The sequence below is a fragment of the Ambystoma mexicanum genome, chromosome 11 (assembly GCF_040938575.1).
Source record: "Ambystoma mexicanum isolate Mex_15411 chromosome 11, UKY_AmexF1_1, whole genome shotgun sequence".
Classification (NCBI taxonomy): Eukaryota; Metazoa; Chordata; class Amphibia; order Caudata; family Ambystomatidae; genus Ambystoma; species Ambystoma mexicanum.
In genome coordinates this window covers 690,017,362-690,033,539 of record NC_090934.1, presented here as the reverse complement: position 1 = coordinate 690,033,539, position 16,178 = coordinate 690,017,362, and positions in this window count along the sequence as shown.

Below are 16,178 nucleotides of genomic sequence, written 5' to 3'. Positions count from 1 at the left end.
AGAGGCTGCCACAACAGAAGGCAGTTTACGAGTCTCAGCCCGACTTGTCAATCGACGTTGCTTTCTTGAATAAAAGATGTCAGATGAGTCCAATGAATCAGCGTTCACAATTGATGCAGACTCTTGTAACGCTTACCTCATAAACTCTGCGGGAGCACTTCTCTGGAAAATCAGGTTGTACTATTCTTAGTGTGCGTTGTAAATCTATGTAGTCAGGTTATCTAAGAAAAAACATTCAGCAATCCTCAATATGCTTGTCAAATGCACCAATTCAGTAATTACCTCCCTAACTCTCTAGGTTTTTTTTACCTTTTGTTATTTGTTGGTGAGCTCTCCATCCTGCTTCTACGCAGGGGCGCTTGGTCTGAGGAATGGTGATGAAATGTATTTTCTGAAGGGAGTAAGGACCATTAGTGTGCGTGAAATGAGAGAGATAGCTATTGGGAGAAGGTAGGAGATAGAAGCTATCCTTAACTAGAATATCACAAATGGAGCTGTTCCATTAACAATTGAACGTACAAGAACAGGAACTCCTAACCTTCCTAAACCAAAAATGAGGAACGCCTACATGTGCGTGTGAACAAGTGACCAGACAATGTCAACTGCTGAGAAAATGTATTGTGATTCCCCTCAGGGCATTAACAACCAAGGTGAACTACACCTTACACTCTCAATGATGTGCTTGCCTTTTTACATGAAACACTGGCTTTGTTCGTAATGTGCTGTATGCTAACTAGAGGGAGACAACTTCCAACAGCTAACTAATATGACTCTAGTTAGTTCCGCTGACTGGGAAAATTGTAGCACCCAATATGTGATAACTCAAAAACCTTGTCACAGGATTGCAGTACCCTACAGTGTGTGTAAAAGGCTGACTGACAGGGGAACAACTTCTTACAGCTGACACAAAAAACAAAGTAATTCAACTGACTGGAAAATGCACGCTGTCAATCTAATGATCACTAAAACAAGTGCGCACAATAACATTAACATCCAATACTTGCGATAAATGTAGATTGACAAGACAACGAACTTCAAACATCTGACGGAGATTCAACGAAATATTCTGCTGACAGGAATGAGCGCGGCAACAGTGCTGCGGCAGACGTGAAGGCAACTGCCGATAATGCTGACTGAAAAAACAAACTCTATGGAATACTGTGGTAATGACAAGGAAATTACAAGATTAATACAGAGGGAACAATGGAAAACTACGGTAAAGGATATTTCAAGAATGGGCTGAGGAAAACTGTGACTGGAACTGGCACCACGGTAAGCGTACACTGCAAAGCAGACGACGTGAAGCGGGGAGAAGGAGCAGGGAGGGGCTTATATATGCAGCGAGTGTGAAGCACTAGACCATCACTATCACTTCCCAGAGGACCACTAGGCCGCCATTTTAGGTAATGAGGAAGTGTCTTCTGCCATATAGCCTAGACATGGTTTTTCCCTCGTTACAGACCAAGCATGATAAGCCGTGGCCCACGAATTCTTAGAGGCTATTCTAGGGGCATGACCCATGCTCATGACAACTCTATCGCGTCTTCCTTTGGGGGCAGGACTTTCATTTTTACTTGCAGAAGTTTTGCCAGGCATAGGCCCACTAGAGCGCCTTTCTCTAGCGGCCCCAAGATTATTCTGAACTATAGTTGGAGGTTGGAGATTTTCATGAATTCGCCCACACAGCTTTAGTAGTATTTTCATGGATAACTGTATGGAGATCATAAAAGATTGAAGCTCACAGAAGGCAGCTTCCCCAGATATCGAAACTTCCAACTGAGCTGAATCTTCCATCTGAACAGCCCCTGTAGAGTCAATGACCAAGCTAGGAGATGCAGCCAAACGATTGGTGGTTTCATTCTGCATAGTACTCGTCTCTGCTGTAATCACTTGGGCGTTCGCTACCAGTGGTTCACCCATTACAGGCGCAAACACCTCTGTTTTCCCCACCATCCTTTGTTGAATAGTGAGGCATAAATCCAGGAGAGAATTATTATCAATGTCATTGTATGTCGAAAAGTCCTGGGACACTCTTGCCTCATGTGGTTGGGCTATAATTATTTCACGGTGCACAGCAGCCAAGCCTTTGAAGGGTGCTTGGGAAGAAAGAAAAGAGGTTGTCACCCCTTTTCTCGTACTGGAGCAGGCCTGTGCACTTCAGCTGTTGCGGTAGCCATATTAACTGAATCATGTGTGGCTTCCTCAATTGGCCCAGCACTCCCCTTCCTTAAGTTGTATCGATTGATTTTTGACTTACTTTAGCAAGGCATTTCAAATGCAGGCAGACTTTGGCTCTCCACTGTTAGCTGCTTACAGTATAATACCAAATGAGAAAAGAACGAAATACAAACCTCGAACCACCTCCAGGCAGTTCCCAACTAATTAATCAAATTAAAGATTATATATCAGGGCCTCAATCGGCACCACTGTGAATAATCGTGCATGCTTATGGGAGGAGCCGGCCGCTGCCTATGAAATCTAAAGCTCAAGGGATTGCACTAGGGTGGGGGGACTGTGGCATGTCCCAGATGATCAGGCTTGCTAGTTACAGTTAATAGCCTATTCCAAGGATTGTCTTTTTAGTAACATTTCAAACTACAGGGCAAGTCTCAGCATTTGTCACTTGTAGTGGTGTTAGCCACCCACAGGGTGATCGCTTACCCGCTCTTCACTCCGGAGGCTTCAGTCAAAAAGTGTTTTCGTTGTTCCACAGGGTAATAGCTCTACGGTGACCTTTACAATACTTCTCTACACCTGAGTATAGCTATGTGAGCTAGAGGGGACCACTTTTTTGATAGGGGCTTGTGGGATGTGGCCAAAATGAGGTGAGGTGAACAAAGGAGGATTCCCAAAACAAGCTACCTACTGGTGTCACACTACTGAACTGGTATATGTGAACTAGGTGGAGGCAAAAGGTGAATCACATTCGTGTATCAAAACAAATATCACAAGAAGTGCACATAAGCTAGTCAATGTGTGTCAGACACACTCCCCACACGGGTTCATGTTCACACATTGTCCCGACTGGGGCCTTTGTAGAAGTACGACCATCCTTTGTCTATGATATGAAGTCACTCTTGTCATTACTAACATCACCTTTGAAAATATAATAGGGTTGATGTATAACTTGAATCAAGCAAATAGATTCACGTGATTGTTTACACATGATTCCTTGCTTTATAGGACTGTGATTTCTTTCTGTTTTGTCGTATGTTTTTTTTAACAATTGAACTGATCATGTTCCATTCTTTTAACATGTATTAGAAAAATTAAATATAAAAAAATGTTTTCTCTGATTGACTAGCTTATGTGCACTTCTTGTGATATTTGTTTTGATACACGAATGTGATTCACCTTTTGCCTCCACCTAGTTCACATATACCAGTTCAGTAGTGTGACACCAGTAGGTAGTTTGTTTTGGGAATCCTCCTTTGTTCTTCTCTACACCTGGCCAAACATGGACCACCAATGACCACTCTTACATCATTCTGCTCAGCGCTCCACGCTGTAATGGGCGTTTTATGCTGTAAAATGGGTAGGTGGTTGCAGAGCACCTCCTCCTCAGTGCAGCAAGGGAAAAAAGACTATGGCCACCACCAATGAACAGTCCTACACTACTCCACTCAGCGCTCCACGCTGTAATGGATTCTTTATGCTGTAAGCTGGGTAGCTTGTTGCAGAGCACCTCCTCCTCAGTGCAGAAAGGGAAACAGACTATGGCCACCACCAATGACCACTCCTACACCACTCTGCTCCTTACTAGCCCTCCTAGGGCTGGAGGCTGGCAGGTAATAGATATTTCCAGAGATCATTTGGTGGGCTGAAACCCAAGAGGGTGACCCTTGGCTGGGGAGTAATAATAACCACATTTTTAAAAGCTTCCAGGTTTGGTGGGGGGTACTTGTCCTGCACATACCTGTTCTTCTTGACCATAGGGCAACAGAATGGAAGAATGAGGTCTTGCCCTGGTGTTAGTGTGCAGTGACAACAACACCAACCATGTATCGTCTAAACTCATTATCAATGGTAAGGACATGAGAGAAGCATGCTGGAGTACTTTACATAATCTGATACGGTAAGTGAACTGATACACACAAGTAGAGTACAACAGCAGTGAGATGTCGTTGAATTTCAGAAGGGTACACAACTTAAAATCAGGTCATTGGATCCTCTTAGACAAGACCCTTCACACCATATTTATTAGCTATTCTGTCCTGACATTCTTACTATGGTGCCCTTCCCTTTTTCCCATAATCCTATAGGAATTCTTCCAACTCTTCTGTGACAAGTAAATAAAGATTTTGAATGTGTTACTTATGTGTCAAGTAATCTACTTTACCCTAACTGTGACATAAGGCATGCCCTTCTGCTCTACAGTAAGGGATTTCAGTAGGTTAACCACTGAAATGTGGAAGGGATGGTTGTAGAGGTCCTAGTGTGTATCATATCAATTGCAAAATCTCACTGCAGTAAAGATTCCTGGCACAGCTAAGCAGTAAATCCAGCTAATGTGGAGGTGTGTGCCTAAATTATGAGTTGAAATTTTCTGTGAAATGTAACAGCTCTGCTTTTCGACTGCTCAGCATGCATCCTAACTGTTTGAACACCACCCCATCCGTGCCCCCTTGTGACTGTCTTTTTTTAATATAATGGTTTTGTAGCTTGTAACGGCGCAGACCAACGTTTTGATAGGCTTGGAAACAGTCAGTCCCACGTAGTGCATGCCGGTCTGCATATCATTCTTCGGAAATAAATAAAAAGAGCTCCATTGAGGTGTGGAATATTACAATAAATAGTGTGTGTATCACACATGTACAACTGGGACATCTGACGCATCCAGCATGCTGCCTCTCAAAAGGATTGGTATTATTTCAATTTGATGAGTACATTGCTAACAGGCAATTATCCCTGAGAAGCCAGGAGTCAATCATTAGTCAATCAGTAGTCAATTGTAATATTACAATAAATAGTGTGTTTGTCAGACATGTACAACTGAGACATCTGGACCGCCCAGTATGCTGCCTCTCAACCGTCAAAGGTTGGTTACGTGAGTACCAATAGGATTGGTATTATTTCAATTTGATGAGTACATCGCTACCAGGCTGTTATCTCTGAAAAGCCAGTAGTCAATCAAATGTCAATCATGCATGATGCAGTCATTCATCTTTCTGACGACACTTATGCAATTTTCGTACTCATCCAAACAAAGGTGAGGAGAAATGTGACAGACTGGCTGGAGGTGAACATGTGCCTATGCTAAATGGAGAGGCAACCATTTCAGTGAGCTACAGTCAGTATTAATCACCCAAAAAGTCCGGTCCTAGTTAAACATGAAAGCAAAATAAAATATTTTAGAGCACAAAACCAATTGAGGAATGTTGAAGAAATCACATAACATGTTACTTATCATTGCGATTTATAACCGTTTTAAATAAAATAGTACATACGTTATTAGTATTACCAGTGGTAATCATTTCAAAATCAGTTATGGTTACTGCCACAATGCTGCTTCTGAAGTTTTAGGTATATCCTCCAGAGTCCATGGGGGCATGTTTCCTCATTATATCCTGGGACGTGGCCCTCACCCATTGGCCAATTCCCATGCTGTAAAAGTCCGTATGGTTTGGAAAATCATTGCAGACTTGGAACTTGCCAATGAGGGAAGCCTTGCCATTTCCCCGGGGTCTGTGGGCTGGCAGCACTGCTCTCAGCCATGCGCTTCCTCTCATCACAGGAGTGCTGGGCTGACAGCCATGTAGTGCGGTGCTTTCTTTCTTGATGGGAATGCCACACTGACAGCGCTGCACTCCTCCGCACCCAGGCTGCATCTGACAGATGCGGCTCTGGCATCAAAAATATCCCACCCTCTTCCCCCACTCCTTACCTTCTTATGGTGGGTGGCAGAGGTTCCTCTGCCAGCTATTCTCTCCTCTTTGCCCAGGCAGCACCCGACAGATGCAGCCCAGCCACAGAAATCAACTGCCGTCTGCTCTTTACATTGTGAGGGTGGGGTACGCCGTTCACCCCCTTGCTGCTTGTAGTCTTTGCTGGGTCGCAGCCGGCATATGTGGCCCTTCTTGTTTCTAAGACCTGCCCTTCCTCATCAAGTTTGTATGGAGTTGCTGGAACTAGCCAGTTCCCATCAATTACTTCAAGTCTTTTTTTTTAATGGGACATAATAGCTGTACAGACCACGCCCTCTGGCCATACCTGGAGATATGGGCATGTAAACCCTGTTAAATGTCCTTGCTGTGCTTGGGCCTTTAACTCTGTCTTCGGGGCCTATAATTCACTCTGCGGCCCTAGGCTATGGTCTATAAAGCTTCATTATGGTGTCCGATACAACTCCATTGGGTTTTGGAGGAACTACCACTGGTGGTAAAACCACTTGTAGTAATTCTTCAATTTTTTTCAGTAATGTGGAGTATGTATCTCTTCCAAGGCCTGGAGGTGTTTCCCCCACCATACCTACAAAGTTGGAATCTGTCGGTGCTGTAAACATTGCAGTGATTCCATTACCGCTACATGTATTGGCACAAAACTTTTTTCTCAAGTATTGTAGACACCCATTGAAAGGGTGACTGCAAGTGTCACCGTGCATCCTTTACGCATGTTAGCCCCTCAGATAGGAGTGTATGCACAAATAGTGAGGTGCCTTTGACTGTAGTAGAAGTGGCAACTCTAATAAGAAAAGATGAGTGTTTCCCTTACTAACGCCCTCTCTACCGCTATAGAGGAAGTGCCGTCTCTTAGAGCGCTAGCAGAAAATGGACTGAAATGCACATTGATAGCTCCAACTATAAGTCAAGTAGCATCTTGTGAATTGGATGCTGATGTTTTGGCACAAATAGATCAACAAGCAGAGTCTGTAGATATAAACAAAGATATTGATAACCCTTTAAAAAATGACCTTCCCAACTGTATAGATCAAGATACCAATTTAATGAAAGTGGCACCTTCATGTGCAAATGAGACAGAGATACCGGAAATGTCTACCATTAGAGTAGAAATTGACCCTACAACTGGCCAGATAATACAAAAATATCTGCTCATTAGTCCCGAAATATCCCCTTGCTCAGTAATGGGAAATAATATGGAGTAGAACTTGCTACCTTCCACTATATCTGACTATCAACCTGATATAAGCTCAGTCAGTATGAGATCTGGTGAAATGTTTGAAGCCTTAAAACATCTCCTGACAACACTGGTTGGTAAGTGTGACAATATAGAGCGTAAACTCGATGTTCACTCCCTATTGCTACATAAAAGCATTAATAAAACTAGAAAAGTTCTTAGAGGTAGTAACACAAACACAGAGATTTCCCCTCCAAAATATGATATTCAAAAACCCACAGAGTATGAAAAAAACGGATACTGTTGAACATTTAATGGAAGTAAGTGATAGGTATAACATTACTGAAACAAAATGAAGTTCCTCTATTCAAACAAAAACTTTGTAAATAAAAATAGGAATTACAGAAAATCGAAAAAAACATTGAAATAAAAGAAAAAAACATACTCTCAAGCAGCGATGTACACTGATAAGATTATCCCACGCATCAATAATGGATGCATCATTGTGGACAGTCTGTCATCTGACATAGGGGGCATATACCTGAATCCCAGCCAATAGTGAATGTAACCAATCTCAAGCACAGAAAGCAATGCCGCTCTCTAGAGAACCCACTAGTGATAGGGCGCATATTGTAGCGATACATGCTACCACTGAGAGACCACCACCCAGAGGACCTATGAACACGATGCTCACTAATGATATTAGATCCTTCTTAGCGAGTCCAGTACGTAAGGAATTTTCTTCAACTATTGCACAGTGGCAGGGAGATCTCAAAACTATTGCCAAATGAAAAAAGGTGAAAAAAGATACGGCGATATCGGATACAGTGCTAAGCAACATACAAAATATATTTGAGGAAACAAGAGATAAAGAGTGCACTAAGAATGAAAGTGCCGTTATCCCAATTAGTGTCACACCTATTCTGAATATCTCACAACCAACGGCAGTTTCTGCTGTAATTGAATCTCAACATGAGTCAATAGATAATACTTATAGAAATGATCATGTGAAGGATCCCCTGAACTACACTCGTACTCTCCAATTCCAGGCCATAGTAGAACACACTGGTCATGTTGAATAGAACTTGTATCTTGGAACTATGCCCACTGATAGCCCCATTATGTATGCTATAATCTAAAGATTTCAAAATAGTTGATCAACTAGCAACTTCTGCAACAGTGACCACTAATGTATTGTGCTCAGATATGTCTTCTCTTGAGTATATTTGAACTCATCGTAGCCATTTTAAGAGTCTTGGCTACTCTTGTAGTGAAATATGAACGAGGAAGGTGAAATATCTGACAAACTGTCTGAACCCCCCATTTGATAGGAATAAGCAAATGCAAGCGGCCAATAATAGTGAAAAAGACAAAAATAGAACTATGAAGCAGCCTACATCTTTGGATAATAAGGAGTAGACCAACTAGGAGAGAAGCCCAAAGGATATTGGCAATGGTTGCCGGTTGCTTTTAAAACACACTTTGAGAAACAGTCCCGATGACATCGATGTGATGATGTTGTGGAATTGTCACTATTTGAATCAAGATGGCTTGCTTGCCAATATTCAACATTTTCTTGCGGGGGCCTACAAGCAACATGGATTTATGAAAAATGTGAAATAGATGGCCGCTGTATGATACAAAGTTTGGCATCCAAGGGCCCCAGAGGTCTGCCTAAAGGAGGACTATTGACCTCAATTTGGCACCCTCAGACTAAGATTAAGATTAAATATGATTTGATCTACTGCCATGGTGCTAGCAGTATCTATAAGCTGTAACCAGCCCAATATCTCTCCAATACTAGTGGTGAATATTAATAATCCCCCTAATGGAGATTGCAATAAAGTAAATATTGCAACAGTCACTAAGATACGAGAAGAAAGTGAACCCGATACTCTGATTATAATACTAGGAGATGTCAATGCCAAGATTGTATACCCTAATGAGCACTCCGATGATGGCACTCATCCGGTCCACTAGAGCACAGGTTCTCCAACACACGAGGTACACCGTGGGGAAAATTGTTTCTAAAACACCAACTGATTATGCTGAATGGGAAATCAATCAGCGATTGCCATCGAAGCGCCACACGGGTTAGTGGGCACAGCCTATCGACAATTGATTACATGATAATTAATTAAAGTGCTAACCTCTTGATATTAGACATGGCAGTGGGATGCCGTGAGGAAAGTGATCATCTTTATGAAAAATGTGAAATAGATGGCCGCTGCACGATACAAAGTTTGGCAACCAAGGGTCCTGCAAGGAGCTGGCCAATCATGCTGCAGTCTCTACCTCTCCTGTCCCCTCCCAGGCCCTCTGCATGGCCCTAGCTTCTCATTTCATCTCTAAAACCCAGGACATCCTGTCCTCTCTCTCTCCCTCTACCCCTCCTCCCTCTACTCCCTGCTCTTCCTCTGGACATTCTTTGGCCACCTCTCCTCCCTCCTTCTCTGCCTTTCTCCTGTTCTCGTCAGACGAGGTTTCTAGACAAGTCCCGTGTTTCTTCAAAACCATCAAAGACCACATTGACACCCTGGCTCCTGCTCTGTCAGATTTCTGCAACCACTCCTTCACCACTGGAGTCTTCCCCTTGCCCCCTGAAGCACTCCCTTGTGCACCCTCTTCTTAATAAACCCTCTACCAATCCTTACTGCCCAGCTAACTATCATTCAATCTCCATCACTCCTTTCCTGGGAAAACTCCTGGAAAAGCTGGCCATCTCCGAGCTTAACTTACACTCTGAATCTGTTGGTTGTCTGCATGACTATCAGTCTGGCTTCAGAGCTGCCAGAAGCACGGAAACTGCTCTCCTGAACATCCGTGAAGACCTGCTCTCCAACCTCGATTCCAACACCCCCTGTGTCCTCATCGTACTTGATCTTTCTTCTGCCTTTGACACGGTCCCCAATGCCATCCTGCTCAACCACCTCCGTGATTACCTGGGTATCACCATTCAGGCCCTGGCTTGCCTGACCTCCTTTCTCTCTGATCGACCCTCCCAGATCCAACTTGGGTCCTTCCTCTCTTCTATCTCTATCTCTACCTGTGGTGTTCCCCAGGGGTCTAACCTATCTCCCTGGTTGTTCAACCAATACCTAGCACTTCTTGCCCACTGGATTGCCACTCTCTGCCTCAATTTTCAGTGCTATGCAGATAACACTTGGTTCATTTTCAGGCACCCCTCAGCCACCTCTTCTCCTTCTCTCATCTCTGACTGTCGGTCCGCCATCCAGGAGTAGTGTGCCGCCAATATTCTCTGACTTAATGCCAGTAAGACCGAGATTCTCCTCATCGGCACACCTGATCCCTCCTTTCCTGTCACTTTCTGGCCAGCCTCTCTTGGCCCTCTTCCTGCTCCCACCTGTGAGGCTAAAAATCTCAGGGTCATCTTCGAGTCCACACTCTCCTTCTCTCCTCACATCTCTGATGTCTCTAAGAAGTCATACTACTAGCTGGACCTCCTCAGAGCTATTCTTCCTTTCCTCTCCTTCCCCCAGAAGCTCACGGTCTCCAGAGCTTTGTTACTCTCTAGGCTGGACTACTGCAAAAGCCACTTTCTAAATCTGCCTGCCTCTACACTCCGACCCTCTGCAAATCATCCAAAACAGGACTGTAGGACTTGTCCTGGGCCTCAAGCCCAGGGATCGCATCTCTCCAGGACTGAAATCTCTGCACTGGCTCCCAGTGGCGGTGAGGATTAAGTTAAAAACCCTCTGCATTGTCCACAAGGCCTTTTGAGGCCCGGGACCTCAATACCTTCAACATTCACTTCCTAAATATCTTCCTTCTCAAGCTCTTCGCTCATCCGCCTCCAACTCCCTCAGGGGTTAGTCGCTTCTCCAGACAGCTAATTGGTGGTAGATCTCTTTCTTCTGCTGGGGCCTCCCTCTGGAACAGCCTCCATGCCTCTCTGAAACTTGAGAAGAACCATCTCCGGTTCCGGAAGCACCTCAAGACCTTACTCTTTGCTTCTGCTTTCTCTCCTACTCTCCTCTGCTGATCTCCTGGCTGAATCTGAAACTGCACTGGTTACCTGGCTACACTCCGATCTCGGGCCCAGGTCCCATCCCCGCCAGTTGCCCACCTGTACTACCCCCCTGACAGCACTGGTACTCGGGGACTGTTTCTGTATCTCTATAGCCCCTACTAGCACTTCACACCTGATGTCAGCACTTACCCTTGCACTTGCCAACAGCTGGCCGGACTATTATTTATTGTCTTTATTTATTTTACTGCTATCCTATGTACTGCACTGCCCCTCCCCTTTCCTCCTGCACTTTTCCCCTTCCCCCATGCCCTGCACCTGCACAATCTGAATGTTACCTGGCCTAGTAGGATCGTTGTCTCTGTCTTCCCTCTGTTTCCCCTCCCTTGCCTCGTCGCACCTTGAAACACTTGTGTATAGGCAAGTTATAAATGCCATATTGTATCATAGCATATCATATCTTCTCCTGCTTCTACTGCTCCCAACTATTAAAAAGAAATGCAAGTATCAATTGAATGGAAACATAGGTGTTAATGATGCAGGGATCCGAATTATCTTGAATTCAACCAAACTGGAAAAAGGTAGAATTGTAGCAGAACGTGAATTAACTAGATTTATCGAAATACAGCGCAAATAGATAACTGTGATGGCATGAACATCCAAACATTTGAACAAATCTTAGGAGCTATTAAAACAGTGACCATCCATAAACAAAAATACCTAAGTATTAGTGAGAGATGGAATACCAGCCATGGAAAGGAGAACAACCTTCATAGAGCAATACACGAGGCTGAGAAAAAACTTAGAATTACTATTCGTGATCTAAAAAATACTGATTGCCTTAATGCCACGTGGAAAGTAAAGTAGCTAAAAAACAACACCAGCTGTGGTTACGACATCACCGAACACTTAAGGTGAATTAAATTTGGCGTACTGAAGCATCCTTTGCTAAGAATAACAACAATCTGGGCAAATGGTCTGTGGTTAATTGGTCAAAAAAGAAAACTGCCAATAAATAGTGTAGCAGAAAAAGAATGAATTATTCATGTTAATAAGACGCTAGGAGCCCAAGTAATTGGTGTTGAGATAATGCCGCATAATGCGGCTATCTGGAGTGGTAGCTACACGATGTTTGTCCCCTGTAAAATGGGCATATGCACTGAATGTTGTATTTCATTGAATGAGTAAGCACGGTCGGATACCTAAGACATGGCGAGAAAGTGTTATCCTACCCATACACAAAAAAGGCCACTGGAAAAAACCATCCAACTATAGGATGCTGGCGATGTTGGACATACCTGCCAACATTTTTGTGAAAATCCTTCTCAAATAACTGACTCTATGGATAGCAGCTAACCACATCTCCCCCCGCCCCCAATCAATCAGGCTTCTGTGCAAAATCCTCCACCACCCACAGCATCACTAATTTAGTAGCTACAAATGAATGCTTGTGGAATAGACGCCAGCTTCATGTCTACAGCGCTTTTAACGATTTCAGTGTGGCGTTTGATACCATTGTGAGAGAGAAACTGTGGAATAAATTAAAACAATGGGAGATACTGGCTGGACTGCTATCCATGATCCAGCTTCTGTACACAGATGCTTCTGTACACAGATACATCTGTGAGAGTGCAACTAGATGGGAAATGAAAAATATCAGAATCAATCAAAAATAGTGCGAGGAGTCAAGCATGGCTGCATCCTGGCGGCTACTATTTTTAATTTGTATTTAGCCGACTTTCCTAAACAATTAAACACAATACCTTCTGATGATATAAAAACAGGCTGCTTAAAACTAGGTTGACTGGGATATGCGGATGACCTCCTGTTGCTAGATTAAACACCAAAAGGATAACAGACTAAGCTGAACGCCCCAGAAAAGTTTGCAGGCACAAATGGCCTAAAAATCTATATTGGAAAAACTAAAGTTATCACTTTTTTAGGAAAAACAAAACATCTATGTTCAAAAAAACCTAAAGTGGTCTATTAATAATCAGCACATTGAAGTGGTAGAGTGATACAGATATTTAGACATAATAATAGGCCATAGTCTGTGCTGGAAAGAACATTGGAGTGATACAAAAATGAAATGTATGAAGACTGCAATGGAAATGAGCAACTTTATAGGGCAACAAGGAGTTTTTTTTTAATTAATACTATTGTATTGTTATACTCAAAACTTGTACCGTGTCTTCTTAATGCTGCTGAAATTTGGGGAAAACATTTTAAAACCGAGATGAACAAATTGGAAGCAAACATACTAAGAAAATACCCAAATCCCTTCCATGTGAATATATTTTACTTCAGTGCAACTTGATGCGTATTAGTGGCATTTTAGAGTATAAAACAGCAATGTTATTTGTAAAATTGGGCATTTTGAATAACAATACTTTCATCGTAGAGCTGATGAATTGTTTTAATACCTTAGAATATTAACATGATTTAGTTGTCTTAGACGCTAGGCGGACTGTATTTTTTAAATGGGCAAAAGAAAATGCTTATGTGTGGTTAGAATTCTCCCGTGTAAAGATTAAACACCTATTGAAAATGTCAATTCATCACCTAGAAAGAGATACGATAACCCAGCAGCCAAAGTTAATAGTGGTATGTTTCTGCAGTATTGGTCAGTCATCTCTGGCAAACCTAAATACCAGGACGCCATCCCAGACAGTAATACAATTAGGCAGTACCTATCATTTAAATTCAACATGTGCAATACATTAGAAGTAATGGGTGCAAAACGTGGTATTGTAAGAGAAAATAGGCTATGCAGACTATGTGGTACATCTTCAATTGAATCCGCTGAACACATTATTTGTCGATGCAAGAGTCTTAATTCTGAAAGAGATAAATATCTGAAAGCATATGACAATGCCAGTAACCCCGATACTATGAATGAAAGATGGGAATCACTCTTACATGGAAAGTATATGAATTAAAATTTCCACATTATGACATTTTACGATCTTATTTTATCTGTTCTTAAGCAATTGTCTGTTGGCACTCTGTTTTTAAAGTAAGTGTTCTTACTTTGATGAACCTGGAACGCGATGGCATCTTCTTTTAAAAATTGTATGTGATGCAATTGAAGTTTTTTGTTGTCAAATATATGCAAAGCTTTTGTTGGCTGCAAGTATATTCTTTTATAAATAAAAATAAATATCAAGCAGCTGACAAACTGGGAGAACAAAAAACAATTCAATGCCAGGTTAAAAGGTCCAAAGGTGTCTATTAAATAACGTAGAACAAAGTATCTAGGGGCAACTGAGGTTGCCAGATGGGATTTTGGTTTTAAACCAAGGACATCTGGCCGTTCTATAAGTCAGTTTTCCTCTGTTTGTCCCTTTCTCCTTTATACTCTCTATTTTTGGTGGTAAGCAAAACGTCTCTTGCGGTCTTTGGTGTTTTAAGTGCCCAGCACCCTTTCTTTGGTGGTACTTGATGTTTGATTGTATTTTGGAGAAGGCGTCCGGATGTCATCATTTTCCTTCAATAAATACTGACCACACTACCCCTGGTTCCTTGCGTCATTTAAAAGTGGGTCAGGTGTCGACACTTTTGGATGTTTTGCAGAATTGTTGTGTGCACAGGGGTTATGAGGCTTAACTACTTGACTGGCCTTCAGAGATCTTCTTGGTTATTACTTCTCCATCAAGCTAAGAGTTCTTCCCCGGACTGGAGTCATAAACTACACTACTCTTGGCTTATGTCTCTCTCTGATCGCCTTGTCCTACTTTTTGCTCTTTCTTTCCTTCTCTCTAATTTTCCCTCTTCCTTTCCGTTTCCCTTTCTCTCTCTCTCTCTCTCTCTCTCTCGCTCTCTCTCTCTCTCTTACTCTCTCTCTCCCTCTATCCTCCTCAACAGTCCAAAAATTTTCTATTCTTCACCTCCTCTCTTTGCTTTCCCTTGTCTTCTCCTCTTCTCTCTGAATGTTACTCTGTTTATGCTCCCTCTCCTCCAGGCTGCTGTCTCACATCATGTTCTGCTTCTTCCATTCCTCATTCTATTGTGTTTGTGCACCCCCTCCTCCTTTGCACCTCTGTTCCTGTTTACGTGTCACTTCTTCTCCTTCAAAATGTTTTCTACCTTACGCTTTCCCCTGGACTGCTCCTTTTCTACTAAGTCAACTCCATTCCACCCCCACTTTCTGATCTCACCCTTTCCTTTCCTCATACTTTTACTCCCTATTCCTGCCACTGCCACTCCCCCTCCTCTATATACTAGTCTCTCCACCATCACCATTCTGTTCTTCTTCTGCTCCTTTACACCCAATCCACTCACTTACTCAGCCTCCTCTCCTCCTTTGCTCTGATGCTTTCATCCTCAACGTTCTAAAATACAATATTTGCTGCATCAAGTCTCCAACTACTGGTTTGTACAACTCTCTTGGCTTCATATCAGGGATGGGAGAGCCTTGAAATGCTCAACCCAAATGCAGCTTGAGCAATCCAAAAAAATGGTTCTACTCGCTGGAAACTACTCCAGCCCCAAAAGGGATGGTTTAAGAGTGGAAACGCGGTCAGTCTCTAAATGTCAAATTCGACTCATGCAGGGCTTACATTGTCTCAATCCACTTCGAGTCATTAGGTCTCTATTGCTCAAATTGAATTATATATTTTTTTTCTGATAGACATTTATTGTTTCAAAACAGTTTCATCTGTTTTTAGCCATAGAGATGTGTTGTGTTGAGCCTGTCCAGTCAGCTTCACCTAGTAATAGAAGTGAAAGTAATTAACATACTCCGTGAGGGGGTGAGAGGGAGAGTCAGAGCAGACAGACAAAGAGAGAAGGTGCTTGCTGTGTTTGATGTGTGTGCTTTTGCATTGCTTTGGAAAAATGGAGGAAGGGAAAGGGACTGGGGGACCAGCAGGAGCATGGGGAAAGAGGGTGTTTAAACTTCAGAGGGAGGAGCTGCTTTCCTCCACTGCTCCAAGCCAGCAGATCCCTGGTCAGGAGCTGCAGCAACAGTCACTGCTTTAGGCTGCTGATGTGCATCACTGCCCACCAGCCACACCTCTCTCTGATGCAGCAGGGGGGTGATGGAAGATCCCAAACATCTGGGTAATTGTGTCCACAAACGGTTTAAGGGGCATGGCAGTACTTCACTGCGGCTCAT